Genomic DNA, 27,878 nt, shown 5'->3' with positions numbered 1-27,878 from the left:
GTATAAATTGCAACTTTCTCCTTAAACTTTATTTTTATTTTACGTGTAAAGCAGGGTGGAAAATTAATCACATTGTTTTTTCCAGGTAAGTAAAAGTTAACAGATCATCGAGGGACTGTATCACACCACAACACACTTCACGTATGTCCAAGTTAGTTTAATATCTCAATTATCATTGTTTTTGTAATTGCTCAGGAGACCTGCATCTCTGCTAACAGAGTAAGTTGCCGTTACTTCCCGTGTTGAAGATCGAATCACGTTTGCTGTATAGCCCTCGGAAAATTTTCTTGATCCAGTGATTTTCTGGATAGTGACTTGCGTACCGGTATATTATTATGTCAATCAACTTGCCAAACTTGAATTCCTTTATGCCATGTTACGTGATCTTATAAGTAATTTTTCATTCCAGCATCATGCATCCTCAGCGAACTGGCATGTTGTCCAGTGTTTCATGTGATTGCCAAAGATTCGGTCCAGATTGTATCACAATATGCAAAATTAATTGTTCGTTTGCACTTTTCACAATGCGGGACTGAATCTGGATCCAATCTGATCTTGGTGATCCTTCCCGAAATGAGCAGGACGTATCTAAGTTATCTGGTTCTTCCTTTAAGACATCCCTCCAGTTTGTTATGGCCTTCCTCTCCCATGCGTAGGTAGTTTCTTGAAGGAACGCAATATTCCTACTTAAATGGTGTGTTTTGCGTTTCAAATGAAATATATTGTAAAATATGGTGCTCCCTGGCAGGCACGAATTGTTCCTCAACGTTGTCTTGTTCACCATAGGCTCTTGAGTTTTCAGAGCCACAACCAAAGAACAAAACTTAGATTGTTTTTTGTTTGTTTTTTTAGTGGAACTTAGAAGCACCTGTCGATTTTGCTTTCCTTCTATGAGCAGAAAGAATATAAATTTACCAGTGGAAATTTATAGTTATTACTCCTAGGATGTTTACATTAAAGACGTTTCTGGGGATAAAAAGTCTCTTGAAGTTTTTGGATAGGTCGTTGGTTCACCCTCGGGGCACCCGAGTTCACCCAGCAGCGATTGAATACATAAATTTACAGTTGGGCAAAGTGAAGAAGGTCGAATACAGTGCTGTATAACTACTAGCTGTAACGGTCCTTCAAGATTACGGAATTCATTTGCAATAGACTGAGGCGTCGAGATGGCAAGTATGAAGTGTTTCAATTCAGTCAGTTTCTATACATCTTTTGTGATGATTTCTAGGAGAAAAGGTAACTATAAGCTTATTTCTGTGAAAATATTGTACTGTACAAGGTCTCATTGACTCGACGGTTTGTGTGACCAAGTTATTTTGGTAAACTAGTGGAACGTTGATTTTTTTCCTTACCTGGTAATGATGGTTTCTTAGGTTTATTTAGTTGTGTGATATCTAGTGTAGGGAGCTATGTCTGCCGCAGCGTGTGGTAGTGAGCGCCATACAGGTGTTACTACCGACAACGTTGGTCGCTCGTCTGAGAACGTAATTTATACAGTATATGGCTAATATAGATTGTTTTTTTTTTTATGTTCCAGCACAGTCAATATTCTTATAATCAATCAACTTATTTGGAAATATAGTAATGTTCATTGCAGCAGCAGATCTCAAACTTTAAGTGATGTTATAGTATTAACTTTTTGGCTCAAGATACTTTTTCCACTCATCATAACCGCGTTAACAACTCTCTTTCTGGAACACTTCTTCCACAGTATCTGAAGACATCTTGACTATAGTACAAGTATCAGCAGGGAACTAGAGTAATGTGGCTTGTGGTCAGTCTTGTATACTTAGTACGTATATCACTTGACAGTCAGACGATAGTGAGTTCTAAGGTTCAGCCTTTAATATTGATAATGGTATTGAAACAAATTATTAAGCCAGAAAAATACAGATACAGAATGGATAATATTAACAATATTGACATGGCTGAGCCAATTGAGAGCCTGAGCTCTCTTAGTGGCACCTGATATATACTGTACAGTTCTCTCAAGGAGTATTATGTAACATTTAGTATCATGTGGAATAGTGCACGTAACATGGTTGGTAAGAAGATATGAGAATGTTACCTTGATTATCACTTTGTTTTATTTTGTTTGTTACATCTTTTACCAGAGAGAGAAAATAAGTCATATGGATTGAAAGTGCTTTTCACACAATACTGATACTTAATCTGTATTATAACGGCTGAAACATATATTCGCAGAAGAGACTACAAGGAATATTGATAAACACTGCGTTCACATATATGTGTGTGACAAGCCAATATGTGGCAAAATATGCATATTAGGCACAAAGAAACAGATTAGTAATTGTTAGAAAAATATGAATGGAATCATAAGTTAAGGAAGCTTATTAGTATAGATGCATGCACTGTATATGAAACATGGTAAAATAAACCCGTCGACAAGGGATGTTTTAAAACTAGACCAATGCTTTCTTAGACAGCCTGTTAAGAAATGTTTTAATACATAAACAGTGTATCTTTTTACGATCTATTTGATGTGATCACAAGAAATGTTTTAATAAAAAAAAAATACAACTCAGGTTTTTGTGTTTATGTTGTTGGCCTCACCTACACTGTCTCCAAAAACTGCCGTGGGTTCCTGAGTACTGCATAAATTATATGGTGGTCTCAACAAGTTATTTAAAGCCATTTAGGAAGAGCCTGTTAAAATAATGACAATATTGCAGTAATTTCGTGAAATTTCTGAGTGAAACTGCAATTATATACATTGAGATTACTGAAATTTCCAGGATTTCACGAAGTTAATGGTTTCACAATATTACTGCAACTTGTATAAATTTTAATAAATCTGGTGTTTTTTCCAAACGGGACACTTTTTGTTTTTCTTACTACAATTTAATGAAAATCAATTCATATATGGTAAAACTTAATCTGTTTCATTTAAGATGTCGTTTACCATCATGATATAGCCACATTATACCTAAAGTAGGTTAAGTTCAGTTCAGTTAGGTTTAGTTAGGGTAGGTTAGGTTAAGTTCGGTCAGGCTATGTTACGTTAGGGAAGGTTAGGCTAGGTTTTCTAGAAAACCTAATTTATATAAATTATAATAATCTTACATGAATGTCTATGATAAGTCAGAAGTCACCATTACAATCAACCTCATCATCATCATTATTATCAACCACAACGATTATGATGATGATGATGACTATGATGATGATGATGATCATCATCATCATCATCTCCGCGCTTCCTATCTAAGTCACATATAAAGTGTTACTATTTCCCGATTTAACTGACGACTATAAGGCCGATTCACACTATTCATCAGGTATCGGTAACATCACGGATCGGCAACGGTCCGTCAAAATTTCTTACATGTAATCAAATGGAGCTGTTCACACCTAACCGGCACGTCACCGTCACGTATCGGTTCGGTTCCGTTCCGTCACGTCTCGGTATCCAGGAGAATATTTTGACGTGTTGAAACGTTTCCGTGCCGAACCGTTTCCGATACGTTACGGATGGTGTGAACAGACACACTGTCAGTAACTGTCCGTTCGAGCTAGAGTGCAGGCGGGAGGGTCTACAGCTTGATATAGGCCTGGTTGATTTATTCACTTTTGTTTTACATCATGGACGAACAGCTAATTGAACTGGTTCGCAAATATGAAGAACTATATTATATATCCCCAAAAAAATTTAGCGATAATGTTTATAAGGGCAGACTGTGGAAAATCATAGGAGAGGATCAAAACACTGCATTGTTTGATTTAACTAATCTTGAATAAACAATTACTCAAACAGTCTACTGCCAGGGTATAGAACCAGATGGGCTGTTAAAGAATTGTTTAAATTTCTCTCTCACATAAAAGGCACGTTGATTGGCATTTCCCCCTTGTCCAGCCAAACCAGTAAAGTTGTTTTCTAACCTTGAAGGAGTGACGCTTTTAATGTCTGTCACATCTTGAACTCTAATATAATTGTGCAAAATGCAAGTTGCAAAATCAATAATGTCAGCGTTCTCAGGCAGTACTTTGAGAGTCCTTTGATATATTTGAAAAACAAGTGTTACTCTTGAGCAAATCAGCTTCTATTTTCAGCAACAAATTATTAAATTTGTGCTTGAACATTCTAAAATACTGGTAAAGTTTCAGTTCATCATCTACAACCTCCTTGAATAAAGTCCAGTATTCTCCGTCAGTTTTTCTGTTTCTTAAACACTGGTGAATCCACATCCACATCCAGAAGAAGTGCAATAACTGCAAGTTTATTCTTCCTCAATGAATATGGCGCCATTTTTACTCCGAAGCTACACACCGACTGACCGATCGCTGACGGAACCGCGACGGAATGGTGACGGAAGATGTGAATGCTCGCAGTTTTGACGGACCGTTGCCGATCCGTGATGCTACCGATACGTGATGGATAGTGTGGATCGGCCAGTATCGTACAGGGAAACGCTAAAGTAATTGAAAGCTTCGTCTAGACGCCTTAGACAATATTAGGGCATTAGGATTTATAAACTTACTTTTACCACCTGAATTAATATATCAAGCTGTGGATTAGTATTTTCCTGCCAATGCTTTTTTTCACCCCGAAAGAGAAGCTCACACGACAGCTTTCATTTATTATTATTTTGTTCATAAATATTTCTAAAAGGTAAATGAAATTACCCACAAAAATATTTTAAACTCACCCTATAAATTAAAAGTTTTTTATACAGTCCTTTTAAAATATACACCATCCTAACTCGAACCTGCACTGTGAATGAAAACAAAAATAAAATACAAGAACTGGGAATTCTACTATTATGCCCGCCAATCTTCATAAAGTCCTCGACACCTTTGTGAATACATTAAAATTGACATATCGAAATTCTGACAGTGTGAAGTAAAAAAAAAAAGTTATCGGGGAGGGGTAGGAGAGTGGAGGGAAAAAGAGGGGAGAGGGAGTGGAATGGTATGGGAATAGAAGGGGAGTGGGGAGTGGAAGGGAAAGGTGGAGGGGGTGGAGGGTAAAGGGGACGGGGTGGGAGGGGAGGGAAGGAGTAAATGGGAGGAGGGAAGGAGGAGTGGAGGGAGGAGGAGAGTGAGAGGAGTGTAGGGAAGGAGAGTGGAGAGGAGTGTAGGGGAAGGAGAGTGGAGAGGAGTGTGGGGGAAGGAGAATGGAAAGGAGTGTAGGGGAAATAGAGTGGAGGGGAGGGGAAGGAGAGTGGAGGGGAGGGAAAGGAGACTGGAGGGAAAGGGGAGAGGAGGGGAGGAGAGTAGGGGTATGGGAGTGGAGGGAACGAGGAGCAGGGAAGATTGAATGTAATACCATTGGAGCTTAACTTCACCCGGAATGTGAATGTCAGACACATTGTTTCTGACAGGGGGTACCTACACACCTCCAGCACTGGGGGGAAAAGGGTGGAAAGTCTGCCGTTTCTGGATGGTAAGGTTAATTTTATGTCGGGCACAAGGTCACATATTTGCCTGTGTCTCCGCTTGTCGTGACGCTTTGATACGATACGATACATAAAAGAGATGAAGGGATAAGAAATAATTACATCTCGAATGATAAAAAACATAACCAGTATCCGTAGCCCGGGGTGTGGGTGTTGCTCCCCTGAAGGTCGGACGGAAACCTAACTTCTTGATCTTTTTAGCTGTGACACAAAAATTTGGCAGAAATTAAACGATTAAACTTGATAAAATGACATGGTAGAATCTTCATTCAATTAAAATAATATTTGGACTCGTCACAGTGAGTAGGTGAGTCAAACTAGCGATTCATCACGTTCACGAGTGTGTTACTGAATCCTAGATGTGTCAGGACCACTCTACGGGATTATCTCTCGTCATTCATCTGCAGCTAAGGTAACCAGGACACACTTAACTTACTAAAGCTACTGTATTACCTGCTGACCAGACACGTTATACTGTAAAGAGATTTTATTGTAGTCCACATTACCTGTCACACACACACACACACACACACACACACACACACACACACACACACACACACACACACACACACACACACACACACACACACAACCTCCCCGCAGGGTATGAAGGACACCCCACCGTCCTTACTACAATGCTATGCCCACCAAGGTCACTTAATTGACTCTCATGCCCCAATTGCTTGATGACATCCTGAGGCCAGACAACATGAGGCTCTAGGACAGTGTTGTGCCTCTACAGTCTCTTATTATTTTAACTTTTTGTGGTTATTTTCATCAAAGCAATCCTGGTGTTTTCTTTCAATCTGGCCGAGGGTCTCGCTGCAGGTTTTTGTAATGATAGTATCAAGGAGACCCCATTTGGCACTCGGATTTAAGTTGTTTGTTGTTGGGTTGTTTATCAGCCCATCATCGAGCTGACCTCTAAAAGCATGTGCTACCGCTTGATCCACTAGTCGCTTGGTGTTTGACCTCTTCTGAAGGTTAGTTGCCTACGCCGTTTTGGGGCGATGTGAAAGGAGAGTTTGGCACTGACGAGCCGATGATCTGTGTCACAATGATCTGAGCCACGCATGGCTCGGGTGATAAGGACATCTCGGCGATCTCTTTCTCTGACAATGATGTTGTCAATTAGATGCCAATGTTTGGATCGTTCGTGTTGCCAAGAAGGCCTTGAACTTGTCGGCCTGCCTAAACAAGGTGTTGGTGAAAGTGAGGCTGCGTTCAGTGTACTAGCTGAAGAGGAGTACACCGTTAAGATTACACTTGCCCACTCCGTTTCTCCCTATGCTTCCCTGCCATAAGTCAGCATCTCTGCCTACTCTGGCACTGAAGTCACCTAGGAGTACAACCTTATCTTTTCTGGGGATAGAGGTTAGCCTGCAGTCAAGGTCGGCGTAAAAGGTGTCTTTGATGTCATCCTCTGCATCAAGTATTGAGGCGTATGCACTGATGAAGAAGGCATTACGTGAGTAATTCAGTGGGACTCAGAGCATCATGAGGCGCTCGTTGACCCCCATCAGGCATTTCAGTTAGCCAATGTAGGGTGGATTGGCGAAATGGCAAAGCTAACCTCACAAATGCGATTACTCTCTGCAGCAGGCTTACCCTTGCAGAAGAAGATATAGACAGACCCCCGTTCTGTTAGTCGACCCTTGCCTGGGACCCGGGACTCAATAATGGCTGCTTTGTCGATGTTATACCTAGACAGCTCTTTGCCACAAGGGCAATTCTTCTTTCAGGTTGCTCATTTGTGCCAGTATCCAGAAGGGTCCTGATTCCATGCAGCGACCATAAGAGGTTGTATAATTTGATTTTGCTTTGATCTGTGATTATGATTATGTTTTCGACCGCATTAGGATGACCTTACCGGGTGCGGTTGTCCCCTCCCCATGTAAAGTGAGCAGAGTGGCTCCTCGAAAGGGCTACTCAGTTGCACAGACAGGACCGGATTACACTGCTGCCTAGATCCCAGTGCATAAACTACCATCTTATCTTTGCCACCCATGTGCAGAGTTCTGACTAGAAGCTTCCGAAAGTCATCTCTGCCTGTTCCCAACGCCACTCATCTGTCGCCATAGGACTTTTGGGGGTTTAGGGGTTTTAATGATGAAGGAAAATATGATGAGCTGGATGATGGGTGCACATAAGTTGAATTATGTGGTGAGGCAAGAACGCCGGCTAAAACCACACATCTCGACTCTCCCTTTCCCTGATTTAGTGGTGCAGGTAGGTGCAAGGACTGGGTAGAGGGAGAGTTGGGTTCCCATGTTGGTCAACTCTTCCGCTTATTCCACCGTTGGGGTCTTAATGGAGCTCTGTATGCATGTCTGCCTCTTGCAGGGGTCCACTGCAGATTTTTCGTTCGGGTTCTACTCCCGTAGCCTTATATCTACCAAGGCTAATCTGCAAGGCAGCGGGACAGTGATTGACAGGCGCCAGGGCGTGCCCACACACACACACACACGCACACACACACTACATCCTTGACCACCGAAGGGTCAAGACGTACCTGGCGCTCCTCTCGGAGCAGCCAGGTCAACTGTTAAGTCGGCCCATGCCAACTCCCTCCCCTGAACCCTCCTCCCCAACCGGAATATCAACAAGTTCTCGCCAGAAGTTACAATTTCATTTAGGAAAGGAATGGAACCAGTGTTAAACAGAGGTGAACAGTGGTGAACAGTGCTTAAGTCAGTGAGAACAACTCAACAGTAACAGTCGTACCCAAGTTAACCTTCACACAGTGAGGTCCCAGGTACCCAGTGATAACGGCCCGTGAGACCCAACACAACCAGCGATGTGTTAATCCGTCTACGATAGGAAGGCCTGGGACCACATATAACACCATCTGTGAGGGAATTACTACACCACGTCAGGTCCCTCATAACACCATCTGTGAGGGAATTACTACACCACGTGAGGCCCCTCATAACACCATCTGTGAGGGAATTACTACACCACGTGAGGCCCCTCATAACACCATCTGTGAGGGAATTACTGCACCACGTCAGGTCCCTCATAACACCATCTGTGAGGGAACTACTATACCACGTGAGGTCCCTCCTAACACCATCTGGGAGGGAGTTACTACACTACGTGTTTGCTGTTCAACATCTGTATGTTCACTGTATGTTCCTTTACCTTTCTCTAATGAAGGCTTTTGTTAAACCACCAATGTATGTAATAAGTCATTTATGTCCAATGTATATTTTCAGCCTTCGGGCTGCAGAACTTTTTCAATAAACCGTCAATTATTATTATTGCTACTACTATTATAACTAATATTACTTTACTGTTACTCGGAATCGAGTATGACGATCATCCAGCTATGATACAATGATATGAGTTATTAAAGATGACACCATCGATATTGAACTCTGAGGTGACTGGATAGGCTGATACAGGACCTGCAGGACTGTCCATAGATGTTGCACGTTTGGAGAACTACATCTAGTGTAGGAGGGGCTGCGGCAGCGTCTTTCTGGCGTTGGCGCTTATCTGCCTCGTTATGCAGTCAGGCTAACTCGAAAATATTGACCTCTTATCGTGTGGTACGCCTCCAAGCGTTATGGTGTGGAGTGCTCGTCTCCCAGGTGATGGGGGTCGATTTGGTACTTTTTCAGATTTGCCTTAAGACTATCCTTATACCTTTTCTGTTGCCCGCCATTCGTTAGGTGACTGTAAAATAGCTGCTTTGGCAGTCTACTGTCGTCTAGTGTAGCTTGGCTAGTTTAACGTAGTTGTTCATGGATAATGGTAACCTCGGTGCTCCTACAGTTGGTGTCAGCGAAAATACTGGCCTTTGTTCTCTTGTCTTCCCAGTGAACTCAGAGGATGGAACATAAACTGCGTTGGTAAAAGTTTTCAAGTGTCTTGAGGTGCCTCCTGTATGTGACCCATGTGTCACATACAGTGGGGAGGACCACTGATCGATATACGCGCAATTTTGTCTATAATTTCTATTCCCTATAATTGAAAACACGGTGTACATTTGATCTGATGTTGAATCTCTTCATCGATATCCTCGGTGGTGGACAGGTGGGAGCCGAGATACTGAAAAGAGGGTAGTATGTTAAGCTGGATGGATGATGGAGGTGTGACTGAACCAGGGGCTGGCTGAAAGAGAAGTGTACATACGCATCTGCGTAGATGTTCAGAATATCCTGTAGGTCGCGTTCTGTGTGAGCGACGAGGGTGAGGACGTATGTATACGGAAGTTCAGTGATGGAAGCTGCCAACACCTCTATTTCTGCCTAGAGTCGATTTATGTTGAAGACACCCTACATCCGGTACTGGATGTCTACCCCGCCGGCTAAATTGGCACTGGCACGAGTAAGGAACACAGCCTAGAAGATGGATAAGAGAGTTGGTGCCAGTACGCATCCTTGTTTTACTCCCGTTTGGTTGGGGAAGAACTTAGACTGGGTGCCATTGTGCAAGACATTCCCGTTCATGCCATCATGGAGTTGCCTCACAATGGCTATGAATTTTGGGGGGCAGCTAAAACGACTGAGCGTCCGCCACAAGGCTTCCCTGTTGACCTATTCGAAGGCCTTAGTAAGGTCGATGAAGGTCATGTACAAGTCATCACACACACACACACACACACACACACACACACACACACACACACACACACCTCAGCGAACATGATCTACGTGACCTCCACTGTAAACATTAATCTGTATGTTCACTGTATGTTCCTTTACCTTTCTCTAATGAAGGCTTTTGTTAAACCACCAATGTTAATGCATGTAATAAGTCATTTATGTCCAATGTATATTTTCAGCTTTCGGCCTGCAGAACTTTCTCAATAAACCGTTAATTATTATTATTATTATTATTATTATTTTTACACACACACACACACACACACACACACACACACACACACACACACACACACACACAAATATATATGATTCCTAGTCCAAAATTCAAGGTTTATCATAAGTTAGTTGTCTTGTTCAGAAATTTAAGAACTTGGGGTCCTAAAACTCTTGCTTTAAAGCATATTAAGGCAAGTTAGTTTTTCGGTCCACAGTTCTCTTACTAAAAAGCAAATATACTTGATAATTTTTTCCAGTTTGGTATATCATCTCATTATTATTTTTAATGTTTATTTTATTTCTTATAGCATATTTATTCATAAAAAAATAATAAACAGTTTATTTGAAAGAGCATGGCAGTTACATAATTGGGGAACGGGTCACTTGATTGACAAATAATATACAAGTAACATAAATGATACAAATATGATATTTAATAAGAAAGCGGGGAGAAGGTTATATACTACAGGGAATTTCAACGTAGTAAGATTGGCTGTGTGTGAACACACTGGTTTATTTCGAGTTATTTTTAATTTTTACGTGCTTGTATTGGCTGGCTGCGGTTGTGGTATCCAGCAGCAATTCGCGGCCGAGGGATCTCTGGTGGAAGTAGCAGCCGGTATCGAGGATGGTGCAGAAGCTTCCTACCAAATTTGCAGATGCGGTCGTGGTGATGATCAGGAGAGGTTCAGGTGAGCTTGGGAAGTATGAATGTTGAGTAAGCTCTGAGGAGCTCGGGCGCAGGAACTCCTCGGGACTTAAGTCGGCGGAGAAGGTAGAGACGAAAACTGGAGGATTTGACAACTGTACGGACGTGTGTTTTCCAATTTAGTTTGTTATCTATAGTGACCGACGAGGAGCTTCATGGAGTCCACAATCTGGAGTGTGTTGGTGCCCAAAGTAATGGAGGGAGGTAGGACAAGGTCGGAGGAGTGGTTGATGTGCATAACTATGGTCTTGGTATGGTTGATGGTGACGTGGTTGTTGGTGGCCCAATTTTGAAGACTGTTCCATATATCCTGGAGGGCGGTGTAGTCGGGAGCCGAGTTGTTCACACTGATCCCAATGGTGGAGTCGTTGACATATTTCCAGTGAGCAAAGGTTTCTCTTAGGGCATCATTGATAAGCATGAGGAAGCAGAGCGGTCCCATCTTGGTGCCTTGGGGGATGCCACAGGTGAGTGACTGAAGAGTGGAGACATCCTCTCTGAAGCGTACGGCTTGGCGTCGGTTACTAAGGAAGTCTGTAAACCATAGTATAAGACTTCTTCGAAACCCGAGGTCGATAGCTTTGTTGATGATTAAATTGTGCTCAACTAGGTCAAATACTTTGGTGAATCAATGAAGGCGACAGCCACAGACGTCTTTCGTTTTTCCAGAAGGCGGGAAATGTAGTCGAGAAAGCTGACAAGACAGTGAGTGGTGGAGGAAGTTTTCATTTTGCCAAATGGCTGAGGATCTATGGCGCCTGCAATATAGCATAAGCCCAGTCAAAAACGTCATGGAATGCACCTACTGTCAGGAGCCAGCAGCCAACCCACTTGAACACTATCTCCTCGACTGCGAAATCACACAAAGCCTCCGAAACAGAACTCAAAACTCCCAAGAAGCACACACAACACCAGCGGCCACTCTAACCCGAAAGGCCCAAACAAACCACATTCACCACCTTCTCCGGGTCATCACACGATACCCACCACCCAGATAGCTTAGAAAGTATCCTCTCCCAGCAAGTGCGGACCCCAGTTCGGGGGGCGCGCCACTCCGAAACTGACCACGTCCAAGAGTTGGGGTTGGTGGTAAGCATCCACTGATCGAGGCTACGCTCACACTTGCAACCTGCAATATCCTTCCAAATCTGCAGGTAGGACCACCTCCAATCCCAATCCGGTCTGGCTGCTCCAGGAGCTCTAGCCGGAACCACCAAACGGGCCGCCTATACGCAAAGGCCCGTGTCGGACTACGGTCCGACAATCTCAACAACAACAACAACAATGAAACACTCGCAGATTAATCTGGGTATTGAGTTGATGGCAATGGGTCGTAGCTCATTTAAGGATTGTGGGCTGGTTAACTTGGGCACTGGTGATACATATGAGGTCTTCCAGTCAGCTGGGCATCTTGCTTGGCTGAGGGAAGCATTGGTGATGGAGCAGAGGAATTTAGCTAGTTTCGGGGAGAACTCCTTGTAGAGTTTCATTGGTAAGTCAATGGGGGTGGTGGAGCGCTTTAATTTAAGTTTGTCCAGACGTTTTGCTACTTCAAATTCTTCGACTAAGTCAGTGGGAAAGGGGGCAGGGAGAACGGTTGTGTCAAGTCGTCGTAGCGTCTGGCATATAGTTGCGAAATGGTTGTTTGATTGCTCAGCTGCGTCACCATTAGTGATATCATATCACTTATATAGCCATATCACTGATATGGCGAAGGAAAGGGAGGAGGTGTGTCTTATTGTTTAGTCCATAGAGTTCTTTAAGCTTACCATACCACTGAGTGATGTTGGTCTACTTCTGGTGTTGCAACTTGGTTGGGTAGTGTGACTTCTTTGCAGCGCCTATTTCACGGATGACCTGGTTGCTAAGGGACCTGTAGTGGTTGTGGTCATTGAGATAATAGGCGCTGTCTTTCTGCTGCATAAGTCTTTTGATCCGAGGTGTGATCCAAGGCAAGTCAGCTGAGTGTGATCTAACGGATTTCTCAGGGAAGAAGTGGCGGTGAGCTTCCGTTGTGGTGTAATTTATTAATTTGGTGTCCACGTCATCCACACTAAGTACTTCAGTCCAGGGATGGTGAACTATCCACTGCCCGAAAAAAAGCATTGCAGAGTCAGTAATCGACCTGTAGGTCTTGATATAGGGTGTCTGCACTTGGTTGGTAGTGGGAGCTGGAGACCAGAACACTGATAGGTGTGTGCTACACCCGATAGGAGGACTTGGTTGAGGTAGTTGGTACTGGTCCGCTAAGTCAGTTCAGATAGGGTCAAGGGAAATTTGACCGTGTGTTGGGAAGTTTACAGCTTGTGATAGTAGCAGCTGTTCCTGGATATTAGTGGTGTCAATTTCGTTATAATCCCATCATAGTACCAGCTTGGCACATGGGTACCTAACTCTGAGGTAGTTTGAGGTGGTAATGAGGTGATTGATAAGAATGTCTCTGGTCGGTGAGCGAGGTGACTGGTATGACACACAGTGTATAGGCAGTGTGGCGCAGGTGGGTACGTGGCACAACACGTACCCATAATGCCTCCATGTCACCTGGGACTAAAACATCCAGGCGTGACGGACGTGGTTCATCTTGACAGAAGAGGACAACGCCCCCTCCAAGTCCATGTGAACGAAGATGAAAGAGTTGATATCCCTCAATCTGGCAAATTTCAGGAACAATTTGCCACGTCTGGCAGATGGCAAGGATGTTGGCAGCAACTGGCTGGGCTGTGGTTGCCAGTTCGTCAGATTTATTGGCTGAAGAAGTGACATATAAGAGCAGTAAGGAGGGGAGACCGTACTATATTTGGGGAACTTCAGTGTATTGCTACAGTCTGTCAGGAGTAGGTTTCTCTGGTTTTCCATTGGAGGTGATGGCCGTAATAGGCTTCTGTTTTTGATGTCTCGTCTACGGCTACGAGCATGGAATATGTTCAGTAATTTTAGTAAGGCAATAACACTGCCATCAGGGTATCCGTTGCCTTGCTTTAAACTGTACAAGGTGCGCCTGGAGTATGTCACTGGAGGACATCTGTTGATATCTGTTGCTGTGTACGGACGCAATTGTTTGTCCGCGGTGGCCATAAACTCAATGGCGGCACTTTGAGAGCCACCAACACCGTGATAGTCCTTGCCTCATGTGTGTGTGAGGTGTGTGTTGCTGTTTGCGTGTGTGCATGCCTGTGTGTGTGTGTGTGTGTGTGTGTGCGTGTGTGTGTGTGTGTGTGTTTCTAGATGTAGATTGGTGGGACTGGTCGGGGAAGGCCGAGAACCACCATCGCCGCCGCCGCCGCCGTCACCACCACCACCACCACCTGCTCCTCCTCCTCCTCCTCCTCCTCCTCGAGAACGGGTTTTAGGTGAGAGTGATACCGATAGTGAAAACTTGCATCTCTCAATTGACTTAGCTGTGATGATATCTGTCTTGTGTAGTGTGTCACTAAAGTTCTGGTTATTAAGCTGTTTCAATTGATTTCAACTTTCTTTTGGATAGATAGATAGATAGATAGAATAAGAGAGAGCGGGAAGAATGAAGAGAAGGAGAGAAGAAGAATATCGAAGAGAGAGAGAGAGAGAGAGAGAGAGAGAGAGAGAGAGAGAGAGAGAGAGGTACTAAGGCAAATATTGGAAAAGCGAGAAAGAGAGAGGAAAGACTAATATGGAATGAGACAGACAGACAGACAGAAACAGAGACAGACCGACAGACAGACAAAAACAGAGGCAAAGACAGACAGACAGACAAAAAGAGAGACAAAGATAGACAGACAGAGAGATGAAAGACAAGGACAAAAAAAAAAAAAGATCCTTGAGGCAGATTATGATGAACAATTAACATATCAGTATGGATCAGATCAAAGTGGTTTAGTTCGGTGCCTTAGTGAAGGACGAGGATAACTGTCTGGGCTAAAGAAATATGTTGCTGGAGTTGCTGCAAGGAAAAAATATATGTTCTCGGATGTTTGGGAAAAAAAAAGGAAAAAAGGAAAAAAGTGGATAATCTGGCTTTGAGATGTTGACTTATAATAACACTTCGATATAATACGTAAGAAATAAAACAAAAATTAACAAAACTAACTCTCCCTCTTTATCTATCTGGCTGTGTTTGTCTGTTTGTCTGTGATTATCCGTCCATCCATCCATCCATCCATCCATCCATCCATCCATCCATCCATCCATCCATCCATCCATCTTAAGCACTTACCGACATGAACAGATTCAACCTCCTCCACCTTGACGTTATGTTCCCACCATTAAAATCTCCTTATCATGTTATATCAAATCTCATTATTACCTGTGATTATTACTTGTGTTAACTACTTTTTTCACTCATTATTCTAGAACCTGCTCCCCCCCCAAAAAAAAACCAATACTATTTCTGACAGTGTTATCAACGTGAGATCTGGTATGCAAAGTTAGCCATTGAGGTGATATTGTTTATTTTCATGCGTTGTTGTTTTCACGTTTAAAGTGCGCCACTGGCATTGATGTATCGCTATTTCCACATATTACTACCATACCAAGTTTGAAAGCTAAGGTGAACTGTTTAAAACCTTTTTTTATTATTTATTATTTTTTTATATAAATATATTTTTTTTTTTATACACAATAAACATCGAAGCTTCCTTATGGTATATACCGCCCCGTTTATTACAGTCGTGTTGGCGGTAGAGTGACACTCAACGGATTCGTATCTCGGGAGACGTACTTCAATATTGGGCGGAGACTTAATAACCCTTCCTCCAGCTGTGCTACGTTACCCCAGCTCATACAGCAGCCTGCCTCGCACTCTCCTTCTCACCCGAAGAAGCAATGCAGTTATGATCGTCTCTTGGAGATCTCCTATTTTATTTTATTTTATTTCGTCGTCTGTATGTACGTATTTTCGTATTCTAGGAGGTCGAGTATCCTGGCTGGTTTGGCAGGATTATGTAAATTCGCGGTTATTTTCGCTACTGGGAGTCAAGGAACAGGGTCAGAAGGTTCCCGCTGGGTCTCACGTGTTGTGTATTGTGTCTATTCCGGCCAGAAAATGATCTTTTTATTTTTATTATTATTTTCATAGTGAAACAAAGAAGACATATTATTATTATTATTATTATTATTATTATTATTATTATTATTATTATTATTATTATTATTATTATTGTTGTTATTGTTGTTGATGTTAAGCCATCAAGTATTCGTAGTATTAGGAATAGTATATTTACGATTATTTCCTCAGACTATTCACACTATACGGCTTTAATAATATAACCTTGACAACAGAAAACAATAGACCCAGTGAACACATTAAAAAAAATTTCATAACGACGAAGCCGAATTCCTGTATATGGCAAGAATCAATGATAACCATCCCAACAAGTGTATAAATATTACAGTTTTGGAAATTAAGTATGAAAGTGATTGAAATTTATTTAAAGCTTTTGCAAGGTTTGTGTGGGATGGGGAGGAGGAGGAGGGGTGGGTGGGATGGTCCGTTTAGGTTGAATCTTATTACACACACACACACACACACACACACACACACACACACACACCAAGGTTGGTGAGTTTTGAGGTGACTAAAAAGGCTGATACGGGACAGGTAGGGTCGATCACAGAAGTTGCAAAGGGCTACGTCTAGTGCGGGAGGGGCGGCGGGAGCGTCTTTCTGGCGTTGGCGCTTGTCTGACTCGTTATGCAGTCGGGCTAACTCGAAAGTATTGACATCTTTTCATGTGGGGATCCTCCAAGTGTTACTGTGTGGAGTAATCGTCTCCCAGGCGTGTGGGTCGATTTGGCTATTTTTCAGGTTTGTCTTAAGCCTATCCTTAAACCTTTTCTGTTGCCCGCCAACATTACGTTTCCTATTCGTTAGGTGACTGTAAAGTAGCTGCTTTGGTAGTCTACTGTCGTCCATGCGGGTAACATGGCCAGTCCAACGTAGTTGTTCATGGATAATGGTAGCCTCGATGCTTCTACAGTTGGTGTCAGCAAGAATACTGGCATTTGTTCCCTTGTCTTCCCAACGAAAGCGAAGGATGGAATGTAGACTATGTTGGTGAAAGTTTTCAAGTGCCTTGATGTGCCTCCTGTATGTGACCTATGTCTCGCTGCCATATAGCAAGGTGGGGAGGACCACTGCTCAATGTACGTGTAACTTTGTAGATAATTTCAGCTCCCTACAGCTGAAGACTCGGTTTCGGAGTCTGCCAAAGGCTTGTAATGCACATCTGATCCGATACTGAATCTCTTCTTCGATGTCCGCAGTGGGTAACATTAGTGATGGTAGTATCGTTAGGCTGAGTGGATGGTGGAGGCGTGGCTGAACCAAGGGCAAGCTGAAAGAGAATCTGAGTCTTACGTACATTCACCCCAAGGTCGAAGTGTGCATACGCATGTGCATAGGTGTTCAGGATCTCCTGTAGATCGCGTTCAGTGTGAGCGACATGGGTGAAGTTGTCTGCAAACTGAAGTTCAGTAATGGAAGTTGCCGACACCTTTGTTCTTGCCTGGAGTCGTCTTATGTTGAAAAAACTCTTCATCCGGTAGCGGATGTCCACCTCGCTGGCAAAATTTGCGCTGGCACGAGTCAGGAAGGCAGCCAAGAAAATGGAAAAGAGAATTGGTGCCAGTATGCACCCTTGTTTAACCCCCGTTTGGATGGGCAAGAACTCAGACTGGGTGCCATTGTGCAGGACACTGCCGTTCATGCCATCGTGGAGTTGACTCACAATGGCGATGAATTTTGGTGGGCATCCAAAACGGCTGAGGGTTCACCAGAGGGCTGCCCTGCTGACCGAGTCAAAGGCATTGGTTAGGTCGATGAAAGCCATGTACAGGTCACGACTCTGTTCTCTGCAATTTTCCTCTAACGGACGGGCAGCAAAGTTCATGTCAGTGGTGCCACATGATGGTCTAAAGCCACATTGAGAATCTGGGAGGAAGTTTTCCGCCTCGGGAAGAAGTCTGCTTGGGAGGACTCGGGTGATAATCTTGCTAGCTACGGACAGCAGTGAGATCCCGCTGTAGTTGCCACAGTCCTTTTCCAATATATTCTCCAGGAGAGACCGGATACGGCTGGTAAGCAGAGGTCCTCATGCTTTATACACCTCGGCTGGGATTCTATCAGGCCCTAAGGCTTTGTTATTTTTCATCTGTTTGATAGCAGTAGCTACCCTATCCAGGGATGGGGGATATCTGCGGTGGGTCAGCCATGGATGCTGAGGGACCTGCTAAGTAGTTAGGACCTCCACATCGGTGTTTCGGTTGAGCAGGGAATGGTAGTGCTCTTTCCAGTGTTGAAGGAGGCCTTCATCGTCTTTAATTATGGAATTACCGTCGGATTAGCGGAGGGGGGCTGTGCCACGAGTCATTGGCCCATAAAATGTTTTAGTGGAATTGAAAAATTCGTGCATCTTGTGCCGATCCTCAAATTTTTGTGTTTCACATGCTCTATTTTTAAAGCAGTCGTTCTTTAGATTGCGAAGTTTCCACTTGGCCGTCGCTTTCTTCTTGCAAAACTTATCAGCTTTGGTCCGAGACTGAGGGTTGTTCTACCATTAAGTTAAAGCAGCACGTTCATCATTGATGAGTACATTGATTGCTTGGTCATTTTCACCAATTAGTCCTGGTGTATTCTTTTGATCTGGTCGAGGGACTCTCTACAGGTTTTTGTCATGACAGTGTCGAGAGTGTTCCATTCGGCACTGGGATTTGCGTTGTTTGCTGTTGGGTTGTTTATCATCCCATTTTGGAGCTGCTCTCTGTAAGCATGTGCTATCCCTGGATCCTCCAGATGCTTCATGTTTAAACCTCTTCTGGTGTTTTTTTTGCCTTCTCCGTTTAGGGGCAACGTGAAGTGAGAGCTTGGCTCTGACCAGCTGATGATCATTATCTCACTGGTCTGAGCCACGCATGGAGCTGGTAATGGGGACATCTCGGCAATCTCTTTCTCTGACAATGATGTAGTCAATGAGATGCCAGTGTTTGGAACGTAGGTGTTGCCACGAACCCTTGAACTTGTCTGCCTGCCTAAACAATGTATTGGTGATAGTTAGGTTGTGTGCAGCACACTTGCTGAGAAGGGATTACAGTTGTCTATTCCATTTCTCCCTATGGTTCTCTGCCAAATGTCAGCAATGCTGACAACTCTGCTCTGGCATTGAAGTCACCAAGGAGCACAACCTTGTCTTCTCGAGGGATAGAGGTTAGCACTCTGACGAGGTCGGCATAAAAGGCCTCCTTGATGTCATCCTCTGCCCTCAGTGTTGGGGCGTATGCATCGACGAAAAAGGCATGACGTGAGTGATTCAGTGGGATTCGAAGCGTCATGAGGCTCTCGTTGATCCCAATAGGCATTTTGTTTACCCTGTGTAGGATGCGTTGGCGGATGGCAAAGCCAACTCCATAAATGCGGTTTCTCTTCACAGCAGGCTCACCCTTCCAGATGAAGGTATAGCCAGACCCCTGTTCTGTGAGTTGACTCTCATCAGGGAGCCGGAACTCACTAATGGCTGCTCTGTCGATGTTATATCTATCCAGCTCTTTTGTCACAAGGGCAGTTCTTCTTTCAGGATGCTCATTTGTGCCAGTATCCAAAAGGGTCCTGACATTCCATGCAGCAACCATAAGAGGTTGCATAGTTTGTTTTTAGTTGGCTCTGTGATTTTGATTGTGTTTTCGAACGCATAAGGATGACCTTACTGGGTGCGGTTGCCCAGTCAGGTTGTTCTTTTTTCTTTTTTTTAGGAAGGCAATGTTTAGGGGATCTTTTCCAGCCCCCTCCCCATGTGGGGTTGAGCAGAGTGTCTCCTCGAAAGGGCTGCTCAGTCGCACAGACAGGACCGAATTTTACTGCTGCCTAGATCCCAGTGCATAAACGACTATCTTATCTGTGCCGCCCTTGTGCAGAGTTGTGACTAGAGACTCCTGACAGTCATCTCTGCCTGTCCCTGTTGCCACTCGTCCGTCGCCGTAGGACTTTTGGGGTATAGGGGTTTTGATGATGATGAGTTGTATGATGAACTGGATGATGGCTGTGCGTGAGTTGATTTATGTGGTGAGGCAGGAGCGCAGACTGCAGCCACACATCTTTGCTCTCCCCTTTTCTTATCCAGTGGAGCAAGTGTTGCAATGACTGGGGAGAGGGAGAGTTGCAATGGACTGCTGATAGCCCAGTTTGTTAGGTTTTGCCTTAGTAGCCTGTTCATCATGCATTGCCTTTATCCGCCTGTGTAGTCCTTGGGTTCCCAGTGTGGTCACCTCTTTCGCTTATGTCACCGTTGGGGTCTTGTTGGAGCTCTGTAAGCATGTCTGTCTGATGTGGGGCTCCACCGCAGATTTTTCGTTCAGGGTTTACTCCCGTAGCCTTATACCTACCAAGGTTAATCCGCAAGGCAGCGGGGCAATGGTTGGTAGGAGTCAGAACGTGTCCACATGCCAGTGGGTCTATGTGCTGTCCCTATGGGGCCCAATGCTACTTCGAGATCTCCTGCTGGTCTAACCTGGGCCCACGAGGCACCCAGTCACCTTGTGTTGCCACGAGGAGGCACACACACACACACACACACACACACACACACACACACACTTTAACATCGTACTTATAAACATGATTATTTTAAGCTTTAACTTCTTCAGTCACGTCATTCAATGTTCCTTAAATATCCAACACTTACACACATAAGGATATAATGGTATTCTGTTCATGAGAAGGAAGCGTTTATTAGTCGCTTGTTTACAGTGCTAACACCCTGTCAGTAATGTATTGAACCCGTCTTAGTACAAGATCAATCTTCTGTACAAGTGCTTAACCTTGTGAGTAACATACATAGACCCTTGCGTACGATGCCAACCACCTAAGTAGAATAAATCAGCCTGGTGAGTAAGGTGTGAGTTAATAACACAAAGACACACTCAGTACCCTTCATGCAGATCTGTAATTAGGAAAATTACTGCGTGACCGATTATCTGTATGACGAGAGCCACACCTACCCACACACACGCACACACACACATTTACATTTACACACATGGACACACACACACAGAACGACACATTCGGATATCGACATAAACTTGAATGTCACACAAAACACACACACACACAAACACACACACGTGTACGTACATGGGTATGTGTACCCAACACAACTCCATCACAGACACGCTCAATATCGCGACGTGGTTGAGGCGACCTTGCAGCACTAAAGCACCCACATCCTGTTATACCAGACAATATAATTGGGAATAGCAACTCCACAAAGATAATGACAATAACAACCGTAATAGATGAAATATATATGTAGGCATGCCTATAAAAACACTTGTGGATACATCTGCAGGATTGATATCACTTAGCTAACAGCAGGCGATAAGGTGTTGGCTTCTCTAAGGTCACTGCGTTAAATTTCTCTTGTATAACTGGAGATTTTAGAATGCATCTGACTTATTGATATAATCTAAGACGCTATATCACATTCAAGATGGAATTAAATTTATGATGAGACTCTACCTTATCTGGATATAGTTGAGGGAAACGATTGACTCACTGTATCTTTGTAAAGCACGATTTAGAGGAACATACACACACACACACACACACACACACATACATACACACACACACACACACACACACAGTGATTAACACCTGCATACATGAGTCAAAATTGTCAATTATTTCTATTAAAGTTTTCCTTCTTATACCGTGGAGTACCAGAGAACACATCTAGTTAAGGTAATTTCTTCGGCAGTCATTGTACCGTAGCTCAGATAAAACCAGTTGAGCCTTTTTTATTGATCTTTATTATGTAAAAACACAATACGAATCCCTCATACCTGAGTACTCCAGTAGCAAGAGGTGTGACAGACATCTCATGATTTGTACGTCTGGTGGCATGTGGATCTAGTTAACACCCACTCGCAAAATACCCAAGGCTGACGAGACCTGCTCCTGTAACATTAACCGTGATCTTTCACGAAGGGTCGTTTTTGTTCCTGTCTCTTTATATAATATCTAAAATCTAGGTGTAGTAGATCAAGTCCGGTTAGCCATTTTGTTCACCTGACCAGGGTTTATTGTGTTCTATAGCGCTGGTTCTTACACTGGGGTCCACGGCAAAATGTCAAAGGGTCCCTGGCGGGCTACGATGCTGAGAAATTATCAAGAAAATCTTGGAGAGGTGAAATAAATAATGTTTTATTATTCATTTGGACTTGGCAGGGTAGAATTTACTTTCTTTCTTTTGAATTTTACTTTGTATTTGACTCTAAAAGCACTGTGGTAATGTTATTATAGTTATATAGTTATTAACTGTTGTGCTTTTGGTCTTCACAACAGAAGTGATAAGTAAATATTTTCCTCATCTACCTGATCAGAATCCTTGATTTTTCATCAGGGGGGAATTATATGAAAGAGTGGGAACCATTGATCTATGGTTTGAAATCGAAATTTAATGATATATATATATATATATATATATATATATATATATATATATATATATATATATATATATATATATATATATATATATATATATATATATATATATATATATATATCTATATATATATATATTTACGTTTGCCATATAAATGTATGTAAATCAAATATGATACTGATAGAATTTAATAATTTAGAAGGCAAGCGTTTCTCTCAGTTGAATAAAATCGTCTGGCATTAGCCAGAATAAAATCCCTAAGTACGCAGCTGCCCTCTAAAGGGTTAAAGTATATCAAGAATGCACTCGTATATATTAGTATATATGTATATTGTATTCATGTTTATGTCGGTAATTTTCATACATTAAAAACATATCAAATAACTTGCTTGCTTACTTCCTCTCACTGTTCGGTATGATCAATAAACATAGGGAGTAATCGGCTCCTTTGTGCTCACTGACCGCCATCAACTTGTTTGTGCTCACTGACCGCCATCAACTTGTTTGTGTGCGGTTTCGAGTTTCATACCGAGTCATATGACACCTGGAGGACGCTGGCTACATCTATTTTATTTCCATTCAAAATTGTAAAGCAAATTAATTCCCTGGTAAATTGTTTCTCACTTCGGGATCAATCTCTTTTTAGACTAGACACTATTGTGATCCAATGATCATATTTTTTCCGGATATATTTACTCATTGATGATCTCCTATATCGCATAAGTGTTGAACTTCTATGTACTGTATATTATCACATTTCTATGTTGTTATGTAGCTACGTAAAAATGCACAAATTAAGGTATACAGGTATATGTAGCATATTCAACTACCGTATATCTCATATTTCTCAAGCAGGTGACTCACTTAACATTTTTTTTTAAGTATATTTATTTACCTTTTTGTGTGTACGAGGTACATCTGTATATATGAACGTAAGAGTATAAACAGTCCTGTGTATGTACCATGTTCTTTTATTTCTCAAATTTCTCAAGCAGATACAATAACTTAATTATTTAACTTCTTTTTAATGTATATCCTATTTATTTATTTTTTCATACAATACTTGGAACTCAAGTCTAGAAGGTATAACTCATTCGCGATGTGTTTTACCAGGCTGAGTCAGTCGTAGGTGTGGCTGATAGGGACCTGTTTGCCTCTTGTCCTGATCAACAATGGGGAGAGTTTTTTTGTGTTAGTTAAATGCCAAGGTCTTCCCCTGAACGGTTTCACTTGCATAGTAGCTGCCAGAGGGTACCGGTACTGACTGTCCGGAAGAGAGGCAAAGAATTATGAGGGTAAGGGATGGTGCTTGTGCACACATGTCTCTGTATAGTATATGTATATAACAATAATTATAATATTAATACGAAAAATACTAATAACTTCTCCCTCGGATATTACGAAAGCTCACACAGCAACACAAATACCCAAATATCATATTCAAAACTCTATAATTATCTTCCTTTAGAAGTTTCCTGGGCATTTTTATGACATTAAATATCCGGAAGAATGTGAGCGTGTATGGGTTATATGCTATGTGTTATTTTGTATGTGTGTGTGTGTGTGTGTGTGTGTGTGTGTGTGTGTGTGTGTGTGTGTGTGTGTGTGTCTTATACCCCAACCTCACATCTCGGAAGTAATGAGGACTGACAGTATCACTCTCGCTGATTATTTTTCTCCGCTGCCATCGCCGCCGCCGTCACCACCACCAACAACATTAACATCAACAACAACAACAGCACCACTATCACCACCAACACCACCATCATCACTCTCACCACCATCACTGCCACCACCACTCTAGCTGAAACAAAAGAGATGTGGAACCTCAATTCACTTAATAGTCTTCTCACTCTCACTATTTTTCTATGGGACTCAATATCCCTTTTAATTAATGTACAGGTGATTTCAGCTTTTCATTGAACAGTGAATTCGCGAATCGAAAGCCGTCGACACACCATCCACTTATTACTTTTTATTTACACTTTTATTCCAGTTGAAAGGTCATTTATGGTGTCTGTTAACGAACTGGTAAAAATGGCCACTAAATCCTCCCTCTCTCTCTCTCTCTCTCTCTCTCATCCCTTCCCGGCTTCTGCAACTTTAATCTTCTTTTCCATCCACGTGATTGATGATTGAATTGCTATCCCACTTCCGTATAGTCCAGTCAGGTAAGGAATTCCATTTACTTAGGGATCGTTATTTCAAATCTTAAGTAGGTGCTCTTATTCAATTCGGTATTCACGATTCTAACGTTATTGCATCGGCTTGAAGAGGGGTAACAAGGTTGAAAATCTTATATTATAGACGTTCATTTATATCATATGAGAAGAACGTATAACGGCTCTTTTTAATATAGTTTTCTCGGCACGTCAATAGAATTCCATATTGAGGAAGCAGTGAGGCGGTACATTACTTAATGGAGTGTCTACAGGGTATATGTGTACTCTTTATATAGGGAAATGGGCTGTTAGGCTGAGTGATTGGTGTGTGTCGGTTGGAAGATCTGTCTATATTTGTGATAATTGGTCTTGAAAAGCATATATCTCAGTCAATTATATTCGCTACTAATTTGATTTGCTTAAAGGATTTATAAATTTAGATTTTTTTTATTATTGATAACTAGTGTACGTACTAACCAAGACTACATACAATTCTTAAAGTTTTATTTGTTAAAGTATAGTAATACATTATAACCTACAGTTGGTTATTGTATGATATTGATGTGTTTATTCCTGTCTATTTATTCATCTACCATTTTCATAACTGAAATGATATATAACATTATTTTTTCTTGTTATTGTCTCTCTCTCTCTCTCTCTCTCTCTTCTCCATCGTTTACTACTACTATTTCATCAAGGCGTCTCTATCTGTGTATCTGTCCTATGCATCTATGTCTCTTCTACCCAGCAAACTCGATTGATTTGGCCATAGAGATTTAAAATGAAATATAATACAGCTTATAACTTCATCACAATGGGTAAATATGTAAAAATAATAATATATGGAGATTTTACTCGTTCGTCACTACAACAGGATCCAGAATATTTCCCTTTTTTTCTGATAATTTATCTTGGAATATTGTAGAAGTGTTCTTGGCATTAGATATCGAAGACTGCACAAATATATTTTAGCCCGTAGTCCCCCACCATTTGATCAGCTGCGGTAAAAGATTCAGTAAAGACAGTTTTTCGTCATAATTGCTCCACAGTAAAGTTAATAAGTTCAAAAGCAAAGGAGTTAATTGCAAGAAGTGCGTGTGTGAAGAGAGATATGTTTATTCTGTGGCGACCTGTGGTGTAATGGTCAGTATGCTCGCCTCGCAAGCAAGCGGACCCGGGTTCGATCTCCAGGCAGGGTGAAACAATGGGGAAATTTCTTTGCGCCATTTGCCTCTGTCTACCCAGCAGTAATTGGGGACCGGATGTTAATCGATCTGCGAATCGTGTTCCGGGGTAATGGCTAGCCAGAGCAGTTGACGAGTTGTCCGGTCTTCTCGGACTATTCCTTGACACTGGGTCACGTAACTCGTTAACTTAGGGTGTGGTTGCTGTGTTGGCGACAGCTTCTACACCTTAAACAAGCTCACGACAAGGTGGCCCTTGGGCCGGTCATCCTCGTTACACGAGGGGCAACCCGCTGGTAGATGTCTCTTGAGTAAAGTTTGTTTTAGAAATTTAATCTGCGTTGTATCATCGCCCAGACCTACACAGCCTCAGATGACACTCAGTGAAGATGTTTACAGTTTCATCAACCAGTTAAGTTCAAGGTTGAGTGTAAGTACCACCTCACCCTGTGCCCTTCTCCTCTCCCACCCTTCTTCGGGCAGCGTCCTGCACTCTTGCCCTTCTCTTAGTAACATCATGCTGTGACCCTTTACCTATTACCACCTGGTGTAGCCACCTCGTCGCCGCTCGTTGGGTGGAGCAAAAACAATTATCCTCATTAGTTCTACCTAAGCAACAAGAGAAGGTAACTCGTAGGAGATGCCTAAAAAGTTTCCATGGGCACTTAAGCCATAGGTAGAAACCAGTTTGGTTCTAGGTGACGTTGATTACCCTGTTACCTGCTCAAGCTGAAAGGCCGGGAAGGTTTGGTTGCTGTGATGCTACCCTGGTGTTCATATTGGGTTAGTAAATATGTGTACTTCATCTACACGGTATTCCAGAAATCATATTTAACTAACAATTTTTATGTGGTTCCAGGTTTTTAGGAAAATATTTCAGGATTCGAGGCGTCAACTTACCAGCTCAACTCCTCTTTTTGTGTCTCTAGCCAACACACCGTCGATTTCCATCTTTTTACTCTGAAAATTCATCTAAGTTCAATCTTAAACTCTTTGTGTTTCCAAGCTAATGAGTGTATAGTGGTCTGGCCATATAGGTGTGTCGCCACAATAAGTGTGTTGCTACACTATTTATGTGGCCACAACAAGTGTATGGCTACAATACGTAGGTATGTAGTCACAATATGTGTTTGGCTACTATAGGTGTGTAGCCACAATTGGTGTGTGGCTATAATATTTATGTAGCCTCAACAAATGTGTGGCTACAATAGGTGTGTGGCTACAGTATGTATGTGGCCATAAAAGTGTATGACTACATTAGGTAAGTGGCCACAATAGGTGTGTGGCTACAATAGATGTGTGGTTACTAGAGATGTGTGGCCAAAATAGGTTTGTGGCGAGAAAATGTCTGAGGCCAACAAAAGTATGTGACCACGATAGGATGTGGCCATAAAAAGTGTGTCCACAATATGTGTGAGGCCTCAATAGATATGCGGCCACAATAGACGAGTGACCAAAATAGGTATGTTTCAACAATAAGTGTTTGGCCACAATAATTATGTGGCCACAATTTGTGTAGCCACAATATATGTGAGGCCACAATAGGTGTGTGACCACAATAAGCGTTGGTAATAATAGGTGTGTGGCTACAATAGATGTGCGGCCACAATAGGTGTGTGGCCACAATAGGTGTGTGGCCACAATAGGTGCGTGGCCAGAAAAGGTTTGTGGCCACAAAAGGAGTGTGGGCACAATAGAGATGTGAGCACAATAGGTGTCTGGCTACAATAGGTGTGGTCACTATAGGTGTGTGGCTACAATAGATGTGTGGCCACAGTAGATGTATGGCCACAATAGATGTGTGGCCACAATAGATGTGTGGCGACAATCGGTTTGTGGTCACAATAGGTGTGTGACCACAAATGGAGTGTGGCCACAATAGGTGTGTGGTTGCAATAGATGTGTGGCCACAATAAATGTGTGGCCATAATAGGTGTGTGGCTACAATAGGTGTGTGGATACAATAGGTGTGTGGTTACAATAGGTGTGTGGCTACAATAAGTGTGTGGCTACAATAGGTGTGAGGCCACAATAAGTGTGTGGCCATAATAGGTGTGTGGCTACAATAGGTGTGTGGCCATAATAGGTGTGTGGCTACAATAGGTGTGTGGCCATAATAGGTGTGTGGCTACAATAAGTGTGTGGCCATAATAGGTG

This window comes from Homarus americanus, unplaced genomic scaffold (assembly GCF_018991925.1).
Source record: "Homarus americanus isolate GMGI-L3 unplaced genomic scaffold, GMGI_Hamer_2.0 scaffold22250, whole genome shotgun sequence".
Taxonomy (NCBI): Eukaryota; Metazoa; Arthropoda; class Malacostraca; order Decapoda; family Nephropidae; genus Homarus; species Homarus americanus.
The sequence above is the reverse complement of the archived record's forward strand: the minus strand, read 5'-3'. Positions refer to the sequence as shown.